This window comes from Crinia signifera, chromosome 1 (assembly GCF_055691185.1).
Source record: "Crinia signifera chromosome 1, ASM5569118v1, whole genome shotgun sequence".
In the NCBI taxonomy this organism is placed as follows: domain Eukaryota; kingdom Metazoa; phylum Chordata; class Amphibia; order Anura; family Myobatrachidae; genus Crinia; species Crinia signifera.
In genome coordinates, this window is record NC_139217.1 from 134718852 (window position 1) to 134727335 (window position 8484).

General features: G+C 47.2%; 1 long non-coding RNA gene across 1 annotated transcript; it reads left to right on the plus strand.

Annotated features, from left to right (window-relative positions):
- The first annotated feature begins 6105 nt into the window (after positions 1-6105).
- Positions 6106-7318, plus strand: LOC146026539 (uncharacterized). Its single transcript, XR_014454484.1, has 2 exons — positions 6106-6197; positions 7141-7318. It is a non-coding gene; the product is annotated as an uncharacterized LOC146026539 (long non-coding RNA).
- The last annotated feature ends 1166 nt before the right edge of the window (positions 7319-8484 follow it).

The window sequence follows — 8484 nt, forward strand, 5'->3', positions numbered from 1 at the left end:
TGGCCAGACACGCGGGCGCATATTAACCCCCTGGCAATGAGCTAGAACCACTGCCAATGGAAATGAACCCCCTTGGCAATGAGCATTAACCCCTGGCAACAACTATTAACCCCTTGGAAACAACCCATAACCCCTGGCAACCGAAATTACCCCCCCCCCCCTTGGAAACGAGCAAGAACCCCTGGCAATGGACATTAACCCCCTTGGCAATGCATATTAACCCCTTGACACCCTAGAAATGGACATTAACCCCCCCCCACCTCGGAAACAAGCAAGAACACCTGGCAACTGTCAATAACCCCCTTGGAAACAAGCAAGAACACCTGGCAACAGACATTAACCCCCCCCTTGGAAACAAGCAAGAACACCTGGCATCAGACATTAAACTTCCCCCCCACCCTGGCAACAAGCAAGAACCCCTGGCAATGGACATTAACCCCCTTGGCAACAAATATTAACCCCTTGGCAACAAGCAATGACCCCTGACAATGCATATTAACCCCTTGGTAATGAGCAAGAACCCCTTGGCAAAGGACATTAACCCCCCTTGGCAACGGACATTAACCCCTTCGCAATGAGTATTGACCTCTTGGCAACAAGTATTGACCCCTGGCAATAAGCAGGTAATTTACAATTTATTAGAAGCCTTACTGTGGGGGGCAATGTGGTGTGGCATAGGGCCTTATTCTAGTTCACTCTTAGAGGCAAATTCCTTCTTAAATGGACAAAACCATGTGCACTGCAGGTGGGGCAGATGTAACATGTGCACAGAGAATTAGATTTGGGTGTTTTTTTTTTTCTTCAAAGTGAGATCTATATTGCAGTGTTGAAATAAAGCAGTCAGTTTTTTCCATGCACAGAAACAAAATAACTCACCCAAATCTAAATCTCTATGCACATGTTACATCTGCCCCCCCCCCCCCCTGCAGTGCACATGGTTTTGCCAGTTTGAGAAAGAATTTGCCTCTAAGAGTGAACCAGAATAAGGTCCAGAGTGTCTATCGATTTTTGTGTGACATCCCATTTTTTTGGGACGGTCCTGTGGGAATTAGACACTGTGAATGCGTCTAATCAGGCAGGCAGGCAGAGGGGCTGGGGGCATGGTCAGCAGTTCACACAGCACTGGCCATGCCCTCACAGTGACAAAATGGCACCCAAAAAATTTCCTGCGACACGCGCATATATTCCTTTATCCGCTGCCAAAGGTGGGAGGTATGCATTAGGTGTGAGGGGCATTGCGACTTGTGACAGGAGCATTACAGTGTGCAGCATAGGATCATAGGCATTGTGGTGTGCTGCATCATGTTTCAGAGAAATTGCTGTGTGTGGCATCATTTTTCGGGCATTACAGTGTGCAGCATATTGCACAAGGGCATTACAGTGTGCATAGTAACAGGGGCATTGATCAAATTTTAGTAGCTCTTTCTCTTAATTAAGGCCCTTATTCTGATTGACGCGGACTTTACCGCATACTTTCGGATCGCGTCTTTACGGCGTCTGCGCATGCGTGGAGAACGCAACGCGCATGTGCCACGCCTTGACTCCGTACCTGTTCGGCCAAATCCCGTCCAAAACTGTTCCCCGCAATCAGTCGGGAAATATGGGCGTATTATGGGCGTCATGCGGAATGACACATGGGCGTAGTTTCAAAGTGGGCAAAACGGGGCGGAAACATGGGCGGACACGGGGGAGTACACTTATGTTGGGGGGCGTACATTCGGATACCACTCCGAATGCACGCGATCAAAAAGGGAAGAAATGTGCGGTGTCCACAAGTGTACTATTGCTTTGCGGACACCACTCGTTCATGCGGTAGGCGAACGTACGCCTAATGACTACAAGCATTAACACCTGAACCCAATAGAATCGACTCCTTGACTCATTACTCACTAATAGGACGCTTGTCAGTGCTTTAATTGAAACCATTGCTGCTTCAAGGAAACCGTACTAATCCCCCACATATGCTGTACTTGTCACACACTTTAAAACTGCTAACAATGGACATGACTGAATATTAATACTAGCAATACACATGTGTATTCGACATGTACTCATGAAACCACACATTTTTGGTAAAGTAAACAAATTTATTTATATACATGTCACAGTCAATGCCACTGTGATGCAATGACCAAAAAATAAAAAATCCCAAACAAAAAAAACATGGCAGGAATGTACAAAAATAAATAAGAATACAAAACAAATATAATTGCACACAGATGGACTCCAGCACCTCCTATGTGCCACTGCACATGCAGCCAGTGGGAAATGAGGAGGCTGCTGGCCCTTCGACAGCAGGCCAACCTGCACCTGACCATTCTACAGCAGGGCAACCTACACCTGGCCCTTCTGCAGCAGGCCAACCTGCAGCTGGCTCATATGCACCATCAGCAGAATCATTTGGAACACAACCGGGGACTTCACAAGATAGTACCATGGCCATCACTTCAAGTACAGCTGACAGTAATGGCAGGCAAAAGAGGGCAACAGGGGCACCAAAAAGGACATATGAAGCAAGGGCTCATCTGGTTACCCTCAGCACGTGATTGGACACAAGAAGCTGACACACACAGCACAATGGAAGATTTGGTACCACATAACGGTGGAGATTAATGCAGCCACAAGTTCATTTGCGACCACGTTTGGCCTTGGGAGGCTCCTTGGCCTGTGCAGCAGCTCTTCTGGCACGGGCAGATGCTGGGGCAGGTGGAGCAGATGATGTTGAGGGGTTGGCTGGTCTACCCCTCCTGCCAGCAGGGAGTGTTGCCGGTGGTAATGCACCAGAAACGGATGACATTAGGACCCTGTTGCTGGTAACCAGCTCCACCATAAGCTCATTATGGTGGAGGAGGAGATCATTTTGGCGGGTGGCTTGCTCGGCCAGCACCTGAGCACTTGCAGCCATGGCCTGATGTGACTCAGCCATGGCCTGCATGCTCGCAGCGATGGCCTGCTGGGTGCTGACCAAGCTCGCCAGGATCTCCTCGGTCCTATGCATCCGTTCTGATGCCAACTCTCCCTGCTGGTTGATGTCCCCAAGCATGTTGGCCAAGGCGGCCAAATCGGCTTGGGCCGATGGCTGCTGCTGCACAGGCCTACCCCTGGGGCCAGGTGGCACGGACTCCTCCACCTCCTGAGCAGAGTCGGCACCAAGCGGTGGGTTGTCTGTGGAAAAAGATAAACAAAATTAGGACACATTCTAAGATAATTACTTGCACAAGTTTATGGCATGACCAATATTTACCTTCAATAAAAGACGCAAACACTTCAGCTGGGGCCTCGCTATCCATCGTGCTCACCCCCCTGATCTCCTCAACTGATATACAGCTCTCGGCCATCAACTCCAGGGGGGTGAGCTCTAGCCCTGATGGCATGGGCCCGGCCCCAGATGTCTGGCTGTGTTCCCACCGCTTGGTCATCTTCCTCTTCAGGTTGGTTTTGAAGTCCTGCCACCTGCAATGTAAGTTGACATATTAATACATGTCACTCCAGATGTTAGCTGTTGCAGCCATTGCTCTGTGCTACATATTACGACATGTGATTAATGTCCAATAGATAATATTACATGCAACTATGATATCAACCGTTACAATACACATTCACAATCACCCTACTCTAACTCTCAACGAAATAACATGTCAATAATGTCTGTGTATCGTAACAACCTCACGGGCCATTTGCAAAATCCATCTAAGCATGAATTCAATCATTACTTGCCTATTACTGGCCACATGTATCACAAAACAACTTGCCTCTTCTTCACATGGTCCGTCTCACGAACTTGTTGCGCAACTTCATTAATCTCTGCCGTTATCTGTTCCCAAATCTTCCATCTGCGTGTGTGTGTCAGCTTCTCCGATGGACACTCAATCCAATCACGTGCTCGGGGAACCAGGATGGCAAGCTCCTGTGCTTCATATGCCTTATTTCTTGTAGTTGGTTCCTCTGTTGCCCTCGCTGTCCCCTTGCCACGTCCATGGCCACGCCCCCTGGCACGTGTCGCTGCACTTGAAGTGCTGGCCATGGTACTACCTTGTGAAGTCCCCGGTTGTGTTCCAAACGATTCTGCTGATGGTGCATATGAGCCAGCTGCAGGTTGGCCTGCTGCAGAAGGGCCAGGTGTAGGTTGCCCTGCTGTAGAATGGTCAGGTGCAGGTTGCCCTGCTGTAGAAGGGCCAGCAGCCTCCTCATTACCCACTGGCCGCATGTGCAGTGGCACATAGGTGGTGCTGGAGTCCATCTGGTCAAATAGTTGCTGCAGGTCTGGGTCCACCTCTGGTTGTGATCCAGACATGTTAGCAACAACATTGTCACCTTCTAATACACCTTTATATACTGTTTGTGTATCCTGTTTGGCGGACATCAGCGGCAGCTGCGTTCCGTGCGTGTGCGTACGTCGCTGTTTTTTCGCGCCGCATACGGTGGCGGAAATTCCATTGTGTAAAACCTGGCGAAACTTCGACATGAAATACTGGTCACCAATTCTAACATTGCATAGAATCTTCTGATACACCTGTGACTATTGCACAATACACATGCTATTTGCTAGCATGACATGACATTTGGTTCATGACTACTGTGGTATTGTGGAGTTTGATTGCAAGCTAAAAGTAGCCCAATCCCTTAGAAAATCCAGGCCACAAATCATGCAATACTCATCACTACTGTTATAGACCACACATGTGAGAGGCCTATAAATAGTGAGTTGCTGCTAGAATCATTTGTCAGCAGATCTGGACTTGTCAGGGTCTAAGGTAAGCTCTTCCATGGTACAGCTATGCGTTGCTAAGCTATAGCACGCGTTGCTTGGCGGAGCGAGGCGTCATTGGATTTGCTAAGTGCATACACACTGTGTTTTATATATATCAGATTTGTTCATTGCCATACATCAGCACTACTGTTTTGAAGGCATGCGAATTTGTCACCATTTGTGTTGGCACAGAGACGCTGTTCATGTCAAGATGAACAATAAAGTTATTAACACAAATAACTGTGATAAACCAATGACACCACCTGATTGGTTGATAGATGCCATTGTTAACATGGCGGAGACAAGAAGGGCAGACCCCTTTTCACATGCGGAGCTGAGGGTTCTGGTCTCCGTCATGGAGACAAGGCTGGGCCGTGCGGGGCCCTTTATCAGTAACCGCCATAAGCGGAGGGCCTATGCTGCGGCAGGGCGCCGTATTTACGCCCGCACTCGGGTGCGGAGGTCCCTCGGGCAGCTCGAGAGGCGGTGGTCGGACCTCCGCAGGCGCCAGCCCCAGCTGTTGCAGCAAATCAGGGGCGAAATTGCTGATTGTGAGTATTTTAGCTATGAAATTTCGCACTTACAACATAGCATATATAAACAATAACAGGTGTCTCATGATAAGTGGGTGTCCATGGGTTTAAAAGTCCATAGACTGTTATGTGTGCTTCTTCCTGGTTAACATGCAGTCATGTGGCTTTTATATGTAATGACATAGCATTGAGGATTCTGATGCATACAATGTGCCAGATCTAATATGTGTTACACATTGATAAATGCCAGGGTTGTAATGTTTGAACAAATTACTAACAATCACATAATAATTTAAATGTCACATTTTGGAGTCCATTAACAGTAAGGAGCTACTTGCCTGCATCGTTTGCCATCATTATCACCCTTCCATGTATGTCTTGTTATGGATTAATACATGTGCCCCAATGACCCGACATTGACCATGATTTTTTTTTCTACCACACAGCACGAGCCCGAGCCCGACAGGCCCGTGAAGAGGACGAGGCAGCCCTGGCCCAGGAGGAGGCCCAAGACCCTGAGGAGGAGGTGGCGGCAAGGGTGGAGGAGGAGGAAGTGGAGGAGGAGGAAATGTTGGAGGAGATGGTGGAGGAGATGGTGGAGGAGGTGGTGGAGGAGGAGGAGGTGCCTGAGGAGGTGGTGGTGGAGGAGGTGGAAGAGGAGTTGGTGGCAGAGGAGGAGGTGTTGGTGGCGGAGGAGGAGGTGGAGGAGGAGGTGGTGGTGGTGGAGGTGGAGGAGGAGGAGGTGGAGGAGGAGGAGGAGGTGGAGGAGGAGGTGCTTGTGGCGGAGGAGGTGGACGTGGTCATGGTGGCAGAGGAGCTGGCGGAGGAGGGGGCTGAGGAGGCCACGGTTGCCCCAGAGGATTCCGATTCCGAGGGGGAGGAGGCGTGCCAAGCCCCGGAGTCCCAGCAGATCGGTATGTTTACATAATGCATCATTCATGAAGTAGTTGTACTGGTATTTGTTATGTAGCACTGGTGATTAAAAATTTTGTTCCAATACTATTCATATAGACCCCAAAGTGGGTAGCTACAGATACAGGTACGGGTTAGATGGGGTGTCCAAGGCATCCCTTTCATCCAGGACACCTCTCAATTACACAGGTTTGTGGGATGGGTTGGAGCTCCATTTTGACTGCCACATAACCGTTGTAGTTAAACAGGATCCTGGAGTAAAGGGATGAGTGGATCATTTGTGGATTAAATTCACCTGCTGCAATCGTAGATTATGACCCATCAAATAGTGGAATCTATATTGTTGGTGAATGTTATTTATAAACTCTAGGATGTATGCTATAAATGGAGTATGGCCCGGCCTACCTTGGAATGGAGTCAGAAGTTGCCAGTGTCCCAGGAGCCTCCTCTACCTAAACACCCCCTGTAGTTCAGATTGTTTTTTTGCCCTCACAGAATTGTAGGTTGGTTTAGACAGAATTATGATTTTGAGGATGTGTACTGTGCATTCCTGACATTTGCATAACTCCCATGCCACGAACCATCACTGAACTTAGACTGAGCAGATTGTGACAAGTTCTTATTGACGGAGGCCATGACATGCTTGTCATTGGTTAGTCATGGGTGGGTTGTGACTGAGAAGAAACACTATGACTGTTATGTCTTCTGCAGAGTAAAGGGTAGAGGCAAAAAAAGACAGTATGTAGTAAATAAGTTTGCATGTATGTATATATGTATGTGTCATATCTATTTATCTATGTGTGTCTCTATCTTTCTACATAGATATATATATATATATATATATACACACACATGTCACCTAGCATTTGTGCAATTTATGTCGCAGTATGTGAAATGTATGCATGAATAACATGACTAATTTTTGCCCCTTTGACATGCCCACAGATGACACCACACCGGCAGATGAGGGGGTGCGTGGGGCCCTCCTGCGGGCGGAGCACCATTTGAGGCTACTGCTAGCCGACCTGCAGGACCTCAGAGATCTCCTGATTTAATTTATTATTTGATATTTTTTTATTTATATGTTAATTGTGTTTTCAAATAAATTGTTTATGCAAGTTCACAGTTGTTGGTTTTCTTTGCACATTAAACAGTATATGTGTAGATTGTTTATAATCTTTTACACAGGGTCTAATACAAACCATTGCACTTAAATTGCTGTAAGGGTTAATGTGTGCAATGCATGTGTTAGGCATGCTTGTAAGGATATATTGGCATCTAATTGATTCCAATTCCAAATAAGCAGTTTTTTATGAGGATAGGTAATTGAATAAGTGGGTCATGTGATGTATTGCAGAAGATACTTAATAGTGGGTTGTTTGGCGTAAATACTCCGCTTACGGGCGGTAGCACCGCTTGGCTCCCGGTCGGATGCGGTATTTCCGAGCATACTCTGTAATACTCTGTAATACCGTGCAGAATCTGAGTGTTTCTCCCGCACACGCATGGTTTGTATGTCGTCCGTAAACACACCCTGTTCTTAAAGAGTGAGTCCGTCCGAATGCGGAGGACACGTGGGCGTTTCTACGGACGATGGCCGCATGCGGCAAAACACCGTGGCGTGCGGACCGCTCCGTAAGAATGCGGGAATATCCGCACCGATCAGAATAAGGGCCTAAGTTTGGAGACCACTGACCTAAGATCTGTCAACCTTTAGTGGTCGACCTAATGTATTTCAACCTTCGTACAGTTGACCCTGTGACCCATACCCAGTAGGATTATAATTATGCTTCAATTAGCAATTCACAATCATACAGAAACAAAGTGTAGACTTACTAATGCAATAGTTAGAAATATGAAAATGTGTACTATACATAGATCTTGTACATACAGCAAACACGGTCATTTTACAAGGTTTTACATACAAAGAGAGAGAAAATGCAGAGGCACTAGTCAAACATTGCTAATTATATTTGTAACAATTCATTTTGCAATTATATCAGACCCATTTTCCCTGAAACTGGGCTGTTTTGGTGTGTTTTACAAAATTCCTGATAAGCTTCAGCACCCACTGGCTTGTTCGGGCTAGTTTTAATTGGCCCATGCACTAGTCTGATTTGGCTACTTTATACCTGATGCCAATGGAACGGGCCAAGAAATCGGGTAAAAAGTGTCCAAATCTGATGTGTTTGCATCTTATTTGATCTACGGTCCCGTGTAGATCAGAATCAGAGATGTCAGATCTGCTGCATGGCTGACCTCAGACTCAAACCTCCTCCCAGCAGTGGG